The sequence below is a fragment of the Danio rerio genome, chromosome 9 (assembly GCF_052040795.2).
Source record: "Danio rerio strain M-AB ecotype USA chromosome 9, GRCz13ab, whole genome shotgun sequence".
NCBI classification, from domain to species: Eukaryota; Metazoa; Chordata; class Actinopteri; order Cypriniformes; family Danionidae; genus Danio; species Danio rerio.
The window spans coordinates 25,451,288-25,463,689 of NC_141029.1; the positions used below are offsets into that span (position 1 = coordinate 25,451,288).

General features: G+C 34.5%; 1 protein-coding gene and 1 long non-coding RNA gene across 2 annotated transcripts in view; both read left to right on the forward strand.

Annotated features, from left to right (window-relative positions):
* The window catches only part of cntnap5a (contactin associated protein family member 5a), a 155,914-nt gene that overhangs the window by 45,828 nt on the left and 97,684 nt on the right, over positions 1 to 12,402 (forward strand). The window lies entirely within an intron of this gene.
* On the forward strand, positions 4,269 to 8,070 carry LOC147842359 (uncharacterized). Its single transcript, XR_015499416.1, has 2 exons — positions 4,269 to 4,412; positions 4,518 to 8,070. It is a non-coding gene; the product is annotated as an uncharacterized LOC147842359 (long non-coding RNA).

The window sequence follows — 12,402 nt, forward strand, 5'->3', positions numbered from 1 at the left end:
CAGTGTAATAGTATCGATTGTTATTGAGTAATTGTTACGGAGATTTTTGAAGTAGTAGTTCATGTAAGTAGTAGCAGAAGTAGTAATGGTGTGGTAGTTACAGTAGTAGTAGTAGTCGTTGTTAGTGTAGTAATATCAGTAGTAGATGTTGTTGATGTAGATGTAGTAGAAGTGATTGTAGTAGTAGTAGTAGTAGTAGTAGTAGTAGTAGATGTTGTATTAGTTGTAGCAAACGCTATAGTAGTATCAGTAGTGGTAGTCGTTGTAGTAGTATCAGTATTAGTAGACATTGTAGTAGTAGTAGTCGTGGTTGTGGCTGTAGTAGAAGCAGTAGTAGTTGTAATATAAGTAACTTTTTGTAGTAGTAGTTTGTGTAGCACTTGTGATTTATTATTATTGTTGTCAGTTATTACTGTTGTCCTTTCTTTCTTTTTACTCTAATTTTTACTATCATACATTAATAAGCATTGTTGTTACTCCCTACCTCTGACTGGTTTCTTTCTATATGTTTTATCTATATTTGTGACACTTGCTTCATTTATTGACTGTTATTGTTCCTTATGTATGTACTCTGACCTGTCCACCAAGTTACCTTTACATGCATACACACACTCACACACACACACACTCACGCACATACCAGTACATGACTATATTGTTGTTGTTTTTGTTTTGTTTTTGTTTCGTTGCTTTGTATTTGTTATTTGTTGACGTTTTCTTGTATTTGTATGATTTTTGCATATTCTAATAAAAAAAAAAAAAAAAAAAAAGACAAAGTCCACTATTCTCCAATTCTCATACAGCTCTCTTGACAAAAGTGCTAACTGCACACAAACAGCTTTGCTGTATCGGCCCTGACAGTATTTGCGGGGAAAAACACGCAACAAACTCTGTGGATCATGGAAACAAACACATACGGTTCACGCTGCCTCACTCAGTTATTGGGTCTTACAGCCTGGCGTGCCTTGCCTTCGGAAAGGACCTGCAGTCATAAATAAATAAGAAGCAGGGTCTTCTCATAGGATAAAAAAAACCCTCTGCTATGAATAATAATGAGAAACCGAAGCGTCATCACTCCACTAGCAGATTCGTGCTACGTCACTGATTTTGATCCCGCTCCAAAAATTATTTTAAACCCGTAAGATGAAATTAGCTGACAAAAGCTCGAAATTATCCAGTTTTGGCCACAATTAAAGTTGACAGGTGCTAATGTTGTCCTTAATGAGGCTTAACACACACTAATCTGTTAAAAAAAGTACTTCAGGATGTCTTGAACCTTTATAGATATGTTTTTGTTTGACCTTTCTATTGATCAAATAATATTTTAATATGTATTATTATCTTACAGTTTTTACACCTAAAATGTTAAATAGTCATGCCAATTTTATACTTGTGCTAAATCAGCTTAATAGAGTAGACCAATTCTGCCTCTTTCTACAAGATGTAAAATAAGCCTCTGATATCCCTAGGGATGCCACGGTTCTCAATATAACATTGAACCGTACAGTACGATCTCCACGGTTCAATACGCGCTTGTGAATTGCTTTGTGGTTTTCTTAGTTTTGCGTTTAAATAATTTATGTGATTTTTTTATCTCCCTGAATTGACTGTGTGTGCCTGTAAGTTCATGAGCTGAGATGAGAAAACTCCTCCCCGCGAGTAAATATCCAATCACTATGCTCTAAAGTTGAGGGGCGCTTGACCATCATTCCACACATTAACATTGCGAGCGGCGGTGAAGTGAGGTTGAGGCAACAGTACGACAAAGCGTCGGCGTCTTTCAAATCTGCGGTGTGAGGACATTTCGGTTTTGCCGGTAAGAATAATGCCAATAAAAGAAAAAACGGTAAACAAAAAATAACTGTGTGCAAGCATTGTTTTACATGTATAACCATGACTGCACATCTGCAGCGCCATCACCTAGCAATATCACTGTCTGAAGGCAGGATAGCAGAGAAGGTAATAAAGTCCTCCAAATAGCAACAGTCCCTCGCTGAATCTTTTAAGCAAACATACCCAACTGGTTCAGAGAGACACATAAAAATAAAAAAGACAGTGCGGGTGTTAATTGCTAAAGATTTGCAGCCGTTTTCAGTGATTGGAGATGAAGGCTTTTGTCATTTTATAAGAGCACTAGATCCGCGTTACAGACAACAGTCTTGCATTTTTCCAGCACCAAGATAATTAAGATGGTTTATTTATGTTTACTTAAGTTCAAATATGTTTATTTGAAATGCCCAATGTATCTTTATTAATTTCACATGTTTGTTTATTTTTGAAGTGTAGGACTTTATGTGTTCCCCAGTATGTACATGGGCTACCAGCAACTGTGAGATTTGAGTATTAGGAACTAGTGTACTTTTCTTGGCTTTTAAGTAAAACAAAATGAGTATTGCAATAAATCGTTTTCATTCTTTTCTCCTTAACCTCTTACTATTCCTATTGCCTATAGAATAAAAAAAAACATGTGTCAAGCCATGAGAACCGAACCGAACCGAAAACTGTGTTAAAAAACTGAGGAATGTATTAAACCGTGGGCTAACTGTATTGTTGCATCCCTAGTATGTACAGTGTAGTTTCAGATAAATATACCACACAAATAATATTTTATAACTGTTGGAAACTGACCCTTTTAGGCTTAGATCCTAAATTTGCTATTTTGGTGATTGCCGATTTAAATTCAAATGAGATTGTGCTTTTCAAAAGAGCGGAGCTATAGATGCCATTGTGTCAGCATAATGACCTTCATTCTCCATAGACACCAATGGTCAATGGAAAAACAAAGTCCAGAAAAAGAACCAAAAACATCAAAATATTCCATGTGATTTCAACTGTAATCATATGAAGCTCAAAAAAATCTTTTTTGTGCTTGTCAGGGTGCATGTTTACTACAAGAAATACAATAGTTGTATATATATATATATATATATATATATATATATATATATATATATATATATATATATATATATATATATATATATATATATATATATATATATATATATATATTCCTGCTGACTCTAATGGCAATATGTTGTACTGCCCATAGTATTTCATCTAAAATACCTTAATTTGTGTTCTGAAAATAAATGAAGGTCTCAGGGGATTGGAACCTTATGAGAGTAATTATTAACATAATTTACATTTAGGGGGAGCTAATCTTTTAAAGCACAATGATATAATAATCCTGTGCCATTGGTATAATTCCCCTATCTCTTTATGTAACAATCAAACATCGGGCAGGCATATTTTTAAAGCAAAAAAGATGGAGACAACAAATGTTTCCAGGTCCTCAGCACTCCTGTTTTAGCATTCCTGCATGCATGATTGAAAGCATCTTTTACAGTGTAAGTCACTTTGGATAAAATGCATGAATGTAAACATGAAACTGCATCTGTTAAATCTTTTCTCATCTTAAAAAGAACTCTTGTTTTAGCATGATGTGACAAGCCCCAGTAAAGTGTGAAAGAATATTAGAAAAGCTCCTTCACAAAGGACACAAAAGTTTTGGTGAAGAAAAAAAAAGTGTTTAAAAAAAGAATGAGTTGTCAATAAAAAAGAATAAGGAAAACGGCGCTCTTAATTTGTTGTCAAGCCAGTGCTGAGCGAGTGCTGTACCTGTACTGTGTCTGCAGCTTGTTTTCTGTGCTGTATGTCAGAGGTGGTCTTCCTGTGTAAGGTGTGAATGGGCTCCCCAAAGTGACAGATAATTGCTCTCTGCAGTCTGTGCTGCTGCTGCTGTTGATGTGTAATAGTGTTTGGTGTGAGACTGAGGAAGATTGAGTGGAAGAAACAAGTACATCTTGTAGGAGCTCGTGTTTCTCGTATTTTTAATTAATAACCAGTAAGAGGAGAGACTTTTATACATTAGCTGTGTGGAAATATAAATTTTTATCATCTAATTTCAAATTAACAATAATCTACGTATAACTAAAAAGTTATATTCTCTGGTTTTTAATTATATAATTTCATTAACATCCCAGCTAGGAGGGACATTTAACCTTTATCTTTCTGATTACAGGCTAAGCCAAAGTAATGCAAATTGTCAGTTTCACAGCATGGGGTGTCTATTGTTTTCTCTTTTCGATCAAATGGTCAGGCGGTTTCTGTCTCCAACACATGATGAGATTAGACCTGAGAAGCAGTTTACCATGCCGACCACAACTATTAATTTGCATGCTTTGTTTAGCCATGTCCCCTCCTCCTAACAGGACAATATAGACAGGACATCTTTGTCTTAATTCAGACTTGTGTGAGACTTGTGAGAGACTTGTGAAAGAACTTGCAGACTGCGGACCTCTAGTAGGCTCTTGCAGACACATTGGACACCTTGAAGACGCTGTATGACTGCAGATTAACCAACACGTCTCAATAAAGGAATTCTGCTTGTTCCGAGTCTCCTGGACTGGGTTCTCTCTTCTTTTCACTCATTCATTTATTTTTTTTTTACAACAACTTGGTGCCGTGAGCCGGATAGAGACTAAAATTATCAAATTCTCAACAATTTGCCACAGAAGACTGAAATCTACCTGAAATTCAACTTGAACCTTCAAGATCAAGGAAACTTCTTCAGACGGAATCTTCAGCTCAACGGCAATTTGAAGTCACTCAGCGGACGTCACAAATTCTCAACTATTTGCTGACTACAACCCTGATGAACATTAAAGCTACCTGAATACAAAGATCAGATCACTCCAGACTGAATCTTTTCAGCTCAACCTCGATTTGGTGAGTTTCACTCTATCAAAAGAACCATACAGACCAGTCTATACACATGGTTATTCTCTGCTCCATCAGAGAAAAGTAAACAAACAGCTGCAGGGTTTGTTTAACAAAAAGTTATCTTCTATTTCAATAGAGAAGTAACAGTTTATCCTCTGTTCAGACAGAGAAGTAAAGCCTTACGTGCTATTTTCTTTTAAAAAGTTATCCTCTCTTCAGAGAAGTAAAGCCTTACGTGCTATTTTCTTTTCTTTTATTTCGTTTAACCTCTGTTCAACCAGAGAAGTTTAAGTTTAGCTATACAAGCTAATTGATGTTATCTCTTGTTCAGGCAGGAAGTTTTAGCAACATGTGCTAATATTGTTACCCTCTGTTTCGCCAGAGAAGAAATTACTACACTTTCATCTGAAAAGTTTTAGTATTTTTACTTTGTGATAATAAGCTCACAAAATGTTCAGACAGAATACAAGACTGATCACTACAACTGAAAAAGGTAGTTTAAAAACTCCTTTATTGTCAGATCAGGATTTCAAATCGCTGCTACGACAGCACATGGACTCAATAACGGAGTCAGTCAGACTAAATTTGACAAAGAAATTTAGCATTGACCCAGATGATGTTTGGACATTAGAAGAATGCAAGAAAGTGCTTGATGCATGCATTCGCAAAAACAATGTAAAAGGCATTATCTGCTGCTACAGAGAATTCAGTTTATCTCGAGCTAAACAACAAGCTCAAGCTAAATCAGAATTAGAAAACAGATCCAAGAGCTTCATGCTAAGATAACCTCATTAACAAAACAACTGAACCTCAAGAAATCAAAAACTGACATTGAGGAGGTTAGTCAGCCTGATAATAAACATCCTGACTCACAAATTGTCTCTGAAACAGACATTCCCATCCAGTCAGCAAATGATTTGCTCATAGGTTCAGTGGAGGTTTGTGGTGCCAGAAGATCTAAGAGAACTGAGAGTTCACACAACAACACTTCTGTTGTTCAAATTCAAACAGTTTCCAGAACACTAGAACCTAGAGAAATAGACAGACTGTCTCAAAGCTTACCATCAGCACGCACAAATTTTGCAGAGTTTAGCAGAGCACTAATCAGCAAAATGCGTCTTTATGACATGTCATTAACAGAAGTCACCCAGCTAATGTCTCAAATTCTCACTGAATCTGAATTCAACAGTTTTGAGCATACTGTGACCTCTAAATTACAACATGCCAGTAAGGATGATTTGAGAGAGGGTGTTTTGAAAGCTCTAAAGAACATTGTTGGCCCAAAGATCGACTGGTCAAAAGTGACTTGTTGTGTGCAAAGGAAAGATGAATCTGTGAATGAATTCACAGAGAGATTTTGTCAATCCGCCATAACTTACAGTGGATTAGCTGATAATTCGGACAGTGTGCTAGATGATAAGGGACCCCTAGTCCGCATCTGGTCAGATGGCCTTGCAACTGAATACAGACAAGCTTTGCCATTTCTTAACATCACCTGGTCTTCCACCACTCTCAGAAATAATCTGAACAGTTTAGCTTTGTGGGAAAGAGACTCTTACATTAAAGACAGAGTCAGATTTGAAGCAGCCGCCACTAAGGTCAACACAGAAAAGACATCAAATCACAAATGTCTTAGGAAAAATATCTGTTGTCATTACTGTGGTAAAAAAGGACATTGGATGAGGAGTGTAGAAAGAATAAAAAAAACTTTAAAGAGATGAACAGGGTAAATCAACTTCTGAACAGTTTGCTAAATGCCCTCAACATACCCCTCCCCTCATCACTAAATCCATTGAGCTGTCCACAAAGATGCTAACCATTTTTGGCTGTGAGTGCTTAATGTCCCAGTTCATTTACAATTAAGATGAAAGACTCTTTGTAAAAAAGACACAAAGGAAACTTCTTCCTTTTTATTGGGGAACTCTGCTTAAGTCCACTTACAGCCTTGAATGTGTTTAACACATTTTCCAATCACTACCCATTCAATGTTATGATGTCTGATAGGACTGATATTTATTGAATGATAGTTTGTGTCACACATTTTAAAGTTTGCCCACCACACTCAGGGACAGAACAGGACACACAAACCAGTGAGGAGCCCAGGGCAGAACTGAAAGCAACAGGCTTCAGGGGCAGCACCCTGTGGTGAAGACTCCCTTTTCTTTTTTGTTTTTTCCCCCCATCCTCACCTCACTGTTTTATTGGTGTCATAACTTTAAGATTAGGAGACAGAAAATACACAACACTATACGATCACCAACTTAACACAACCACTATACGATCACCTGAAAAACTAGACACACGAACTGTATGATCATACAAGTCTATGCATGAATACTGCTGGTCTGCCGTTTCCTTGTTTTCTTGTGTGCAGGTAAACACAAACACTGCATCTTCTCAAGAAACACTCTAAACCAGAGCATCACTACGGAGATCCAGGAATGACAGGAAGTCATCAGATCAACTCTGTGCTGGAGAAGAACCACAAGAAACACACCTCACAAAAGACTGAACACTATTCACAAGCCATGGACTTTCAGAAGATCTGCAGTTTAACTACATGATTTTTTGTGTCATCATGTAGGATTTATGACATTACAACTGATTGTCATAAACGTGTGAACAGTTTTAGAAATCTACACTTACATCTATGTAGATATTGAAATGACACAGAATAAGTTAAATGTGCCTGTAACTTTTCAAGTTACATGACTAGAAGATGGGGCTTCTGTTATCAAACAGAAGCCATTGAATGGTTTTAGGAAAGCTTACAAATTTATATTTTTTTTGTGAGAGTTTTTAAATAACTCTCAAAGGGGGAACTGTGGAAATATAAATTTTTATCATCTAATTTCAAATTAACAATAATCTACGTATAACTAAAAAGTTATATTCTCTGGTTTTTAATTATATAATTTCATGAACATCCCAGCTAGGAGGGACATTTAACCTTTATCTTTCTGATTACAGGCTAAGCCAAAGTAATGCAAATTGTCAGTTTCACAGCATGGGGTGTCTATTGTTTTCTCTTTTCGATCAAATGGTCAGGCGGTTTCTGTCTCCAACACATGATGAGATTAGACCTGAGAAGCAGTTTACCATGCCGACCACAACTATTAATTTGCATGCTTTGTTTAGCCATGTCCCCTCCTCCTAACAGGACAATATAGACAGGACATCTTTGTCTTAATTCAGACTTGTGTGAGACTTGTGAGAGACTTGTGAAAGAACTTGCAGACTGCGGACCTCTAGAAAGCTCTTGCAGACACATTGGACACCTTGAAGACGCTGTATGACTGCAGATTAACCAACACGTCTCAATAAAGGAATTCTGCTTGTTCCGAGTCTCCTGGACTGGGTTCTCTCTTCTTTTCACTCATTCATTTATTTTTTTTTTACAACACTGCATACCAAGGCTTTAAAATTGTGTTGGTAAAACAACGTTAACAGATATGAACTAACCAACACAGTCTTTATGAACATTAAAAATACATTCAAATTAATGAAAATGTAAAAATGTCATTTAATGTTAACACAATATTCAGGTCTAATTCTTATACAGAATGATCTTATTTTTTTTCAGAGTCTGCTTAGGGCTGGGTGATTTTGCAAACAAATGATCACAATATCATGTTTAATATCATTCGGTATTAATAATTATTGAATACTTTTTTAACAATACATTTAGGAATATTAGGATTTTTTTTACCACTTTTAATAGTTTTAATAGTCAAAAACAAAAATATTTAAACAAAATATACTCTTTATAATAAAATAAACATAAGTGTTAAAAAGACTCTTAAACATGATAATTAATGTTAATAAATGAAAATAAAAGTGTGTGCAAAGTGCAAATGCTGAGCAATCAAAGTAAACTTTAAGGTAGATCAACATCTGTAAGATGTCAATAATAATGATACAGTAAACCTCAAACTCTGTCAACATAACAAATTAGGATAATCAAATCTGAGCTTTCAAGTAAAGGAATTAACCATCATTATTTAAATGCGTATTGCAACATCACAAATTATGAAGTTGGATGACTATTATGCTAAAATCTATTTCAGATGGGGTGCTAGTGGCTGGGATGCACAAGAAACCAAAGAGCCACTCTGGTGACATCCTTTTTTATTTACAGTACATCTCTTCACTGCTGCCTGCCACCGCACTCATTTTTGCATGTGTTAAAATCAGCCTTAATTCTGACCTGAAGTTACAAGTGCAAGTGTGTGGTTTCCTTTACAATTTTCAATGTGTTTTGCACTTGTGCTCAAGCTCCCCTGCTTTTTTTTGTAACTAGGTGACCATCAGCCATTTTCAGTGGGCAACAAACGTGCAAACCATTGCTGCAGCATTAATACAAGTTTATGGAGAAAAGTATAAAGTAAAGTGCTGCAGTGTTTGGATCCACTGTGTTTGTATGAGTTAATTGGTCTGCATTATTACGGAGATGTGTATATTCCATACAAAGTGTGAAGCGCGTTGCAGTCCCGACATAGCATTCAGAAAAGTTGGCATTGCTTCCAAGACATGCGTTCATCAACCTTTTTTAATAAACATACAGGATAGTGCTTTATACCGAAGCTTTGTACCGACTTTATTTTATCGATAATGACAATAGTGTTCAGTCAGTAAATATACTGATTTATAATGATAATATAATGAAACTGGTTTTATCACCCAGCCTTAAGTCTGCTTATGCAATAACGTCTGTGTTATAAAGGATGTTGTGAGGAATGTTGTCTACAATTCGAATCTAATCTGCCTAAATCTGTAAATTTGTTTCATTTGTGAGATTTGTTTGGGATTAATAATGGACAATGCATTTTGCAGTACTTTTAAGTCTAATCAATTAATTAATTTGAATAAACTAACAGCTCCACCTTTAACATTAAAAAGTTTCAAATACTGTTAATTGAGATTTTTGTTTTCATTTTAATGCTGTAATAAGCAACTACTGAATGGAGAAAAAAGGAGGCTGCTTGAAAATTTACAGTTAATTCACTATTCCTGGTTAGTCAAAAGCATAAAAAGAACAAAAAGTCAGAAAATGCGGAAAACTGCAGATTTACAGATATTTTATATATAGTAACATATAGTAACAAAAAAAAACTAAATAACTTACACAAAAATAAAACTATTAAAATTAAACATTTCAAAATAAATAAAACTGAAATAATAAAATAAAAATATAATAAAATAAATAAAAGTGCATTTAAATGACTATATTAATGAGACAATCAAATAAAGCACTTGTTGACATTAAGGTCAGCATAGCTCTTTTATGAATAATGTACTAATGTTACTAATAACCTTCAAGTGATTTTTAGATTAACATCTGAGATCCAGATAGAGCTCATGTTCTGTGAACATTATGGTGCTGGCGAACTGAAGACAGACTAGTGCTATAAAGCAGATATAGCTGTTGACATGTATCTTGTTGAAATTTCCCAGACACACTTCCTTCTTTGTCTTCATTTTCTCTCATCTTGTATTGCCGTCTTCTCCTGCTGGGAAAACAGGATTCGCCTGCGTTGACAGAAAATTGCTGACTGCATTGGCTTTGTGGGCCTCACAGCGGTCATTTCTTACGCCTTACAGCCTGTGGGGCATCCAGATACTGAGCTGCATTCATGCTGTCCTTTGTCATTTTCTTTTCTCTGACAGTTTATATATGTGTGTGTGTGTGAGAGAGAGACATATGAAGAGAGAGAGAGATGTGTGCGTGTGCGTGCGTGTGCGTGTGTGTGCATGACAGGTGTGTAGCATGACATGTTAAAAGTGACAGTCATTATTTTGAGGCACTTCCATGAAGTATCAGTTTGCTTGCTCTTTTTTCTTTTTGTTTCTTTTCCTCGTCTAATGTTCTATTTTTCCTTTTCTGTAAATTTTCTCTCTTGTTTTTTCTTTCCTCTTTATATTTTCTTTTCCTCTTTCGTTCTATTTTCTTTTCTATTTTCTTCCTTTTTCTTTTTACCTTTCCTTTCCTATCATTTCTTTCCCTTTATTTTTGTTCCTAATTTTCCTCCTTTATTTCCATTTCTTTATTTCTTTTCCTTCATTTCTTTTCTCTTCCTTTCCTTTATTTCCTTTCCTTTATTTCCTTTCTATTAATTTCTCTTCCCTTTATTTCCTTTTCTTTATTTTCCTTTATTTTCTTTCCTTTAATTTAATTTCATTTCAATTCCTTTTTTCTTTCCTTCTCTTTTAATCTAGTTTTATTCCATTTCCATTTACCTTTTTTTTTCAATTTCTTCTTCTTTTATTTTCTTCCCTTTTTTCTTTCTTTTTTCCATTTCTTTTACTTTTCCCCTTCCTTTCCTTTTTCTTTTCAATTTTGCATTTATTTTATTACATTTCTTTTTTCCTTTTCCTTTCCTTTACATTTCATTTAATTTCATTTCATTTTCTTTTCATGTCATTTAATTTCCATTTTCTTTATTCTTTTATTTTTCTTTTCATTTTCTTTTTCTTTATTTTTTGTTTTTCTTTCCTTTTTCTTTTTCTTTTTTCTCCCTTTTCCTTTCCCATTTCCTTTTATTTCCTTTCCTTTTTTCCTTTCCTTTTCAAGTTTATATAATAAATTTTATAAATTTAATTTAATTTCCTTTTCCTTTTTTTCTTTTTATTATATTTCTTTCCATTTTTCCCTTTTCCATTCTTTTTTGTTTTCCGTTTCTCTTTCCTTTTTTTCATTTTCCTTTAATTTATTACATTTTATTTTCTTTTCCTTTTCTTTTCCTATCTTTTTTTTAATTTCCCTTTTCCTTTTTCCTTTTTCATATTTCCTTTTTCCTTGTCTTTTCTATTCTGTCTTTTTTCTTTTCTTTTTCTTTCTTTATATGTCAGTTTCATTTACTTTTTAATTTTCAATGAATTTTCCAATTCTTTTTCATTTCTATTTAACATTTTTATTTAATTTTTTTCTTAACATTTTTACTTTTTGGCCATTTTGATGTAATCTTCACAGTTACTGTTTTCAATTTGGTCTCACGGAAGAGGTTTTAATCTTGCATTCTCACTTTGAATGCCTGATTCACACCACACCTGGAAGTTTTTTTTTTTGGTGGCCATATGAACAGGTTGCAGTATTCACACGCTGTGAGTGAGCGGCACTTAGCAGGAGTGAAGCTGAAGAAGGTGTAAGCCTAGTGTTAGATCTGAGCCTATTTTTGACACATACAGTACAGTAGCTTTCTGAATTCTCTAGAATGTATTGAAACACAATAGAATTCTCCTAAAGGCATAGTTCACCCAAAACAAAACAAAGTCTGTCATCATTTACTCACCCTTTACTTGATTTAACCCTTTATGAGTTTACTCCTTCTTTCTGTTGAACACAAAGAACATATTTAGAAAAATGCTGTAAACCTGTAACATTAACTTCCATAGTATTTGTTTTTCCTACTAGTCAGTGGTTACAGGTTTTCAGTTTTCTTCAAAATATCTGTTTTTTTAATTCAACAGAAGAAAAAAACTCATGATGGTTTGATACAAGTAAGCAAATAGTGAGTAAATTTTAATAAAAAAAAAAATTAATATAATTTCCCTGGCTATTAAGAGTATAATGACGACTATTGGCAACTACTATTTACAATTATGTCCATTATTGAAGATTTACACTCCTGAAAATAAAGGTGGGGAGAAAAAAATGTGAGGTAGCAAAAAATGTGAGGG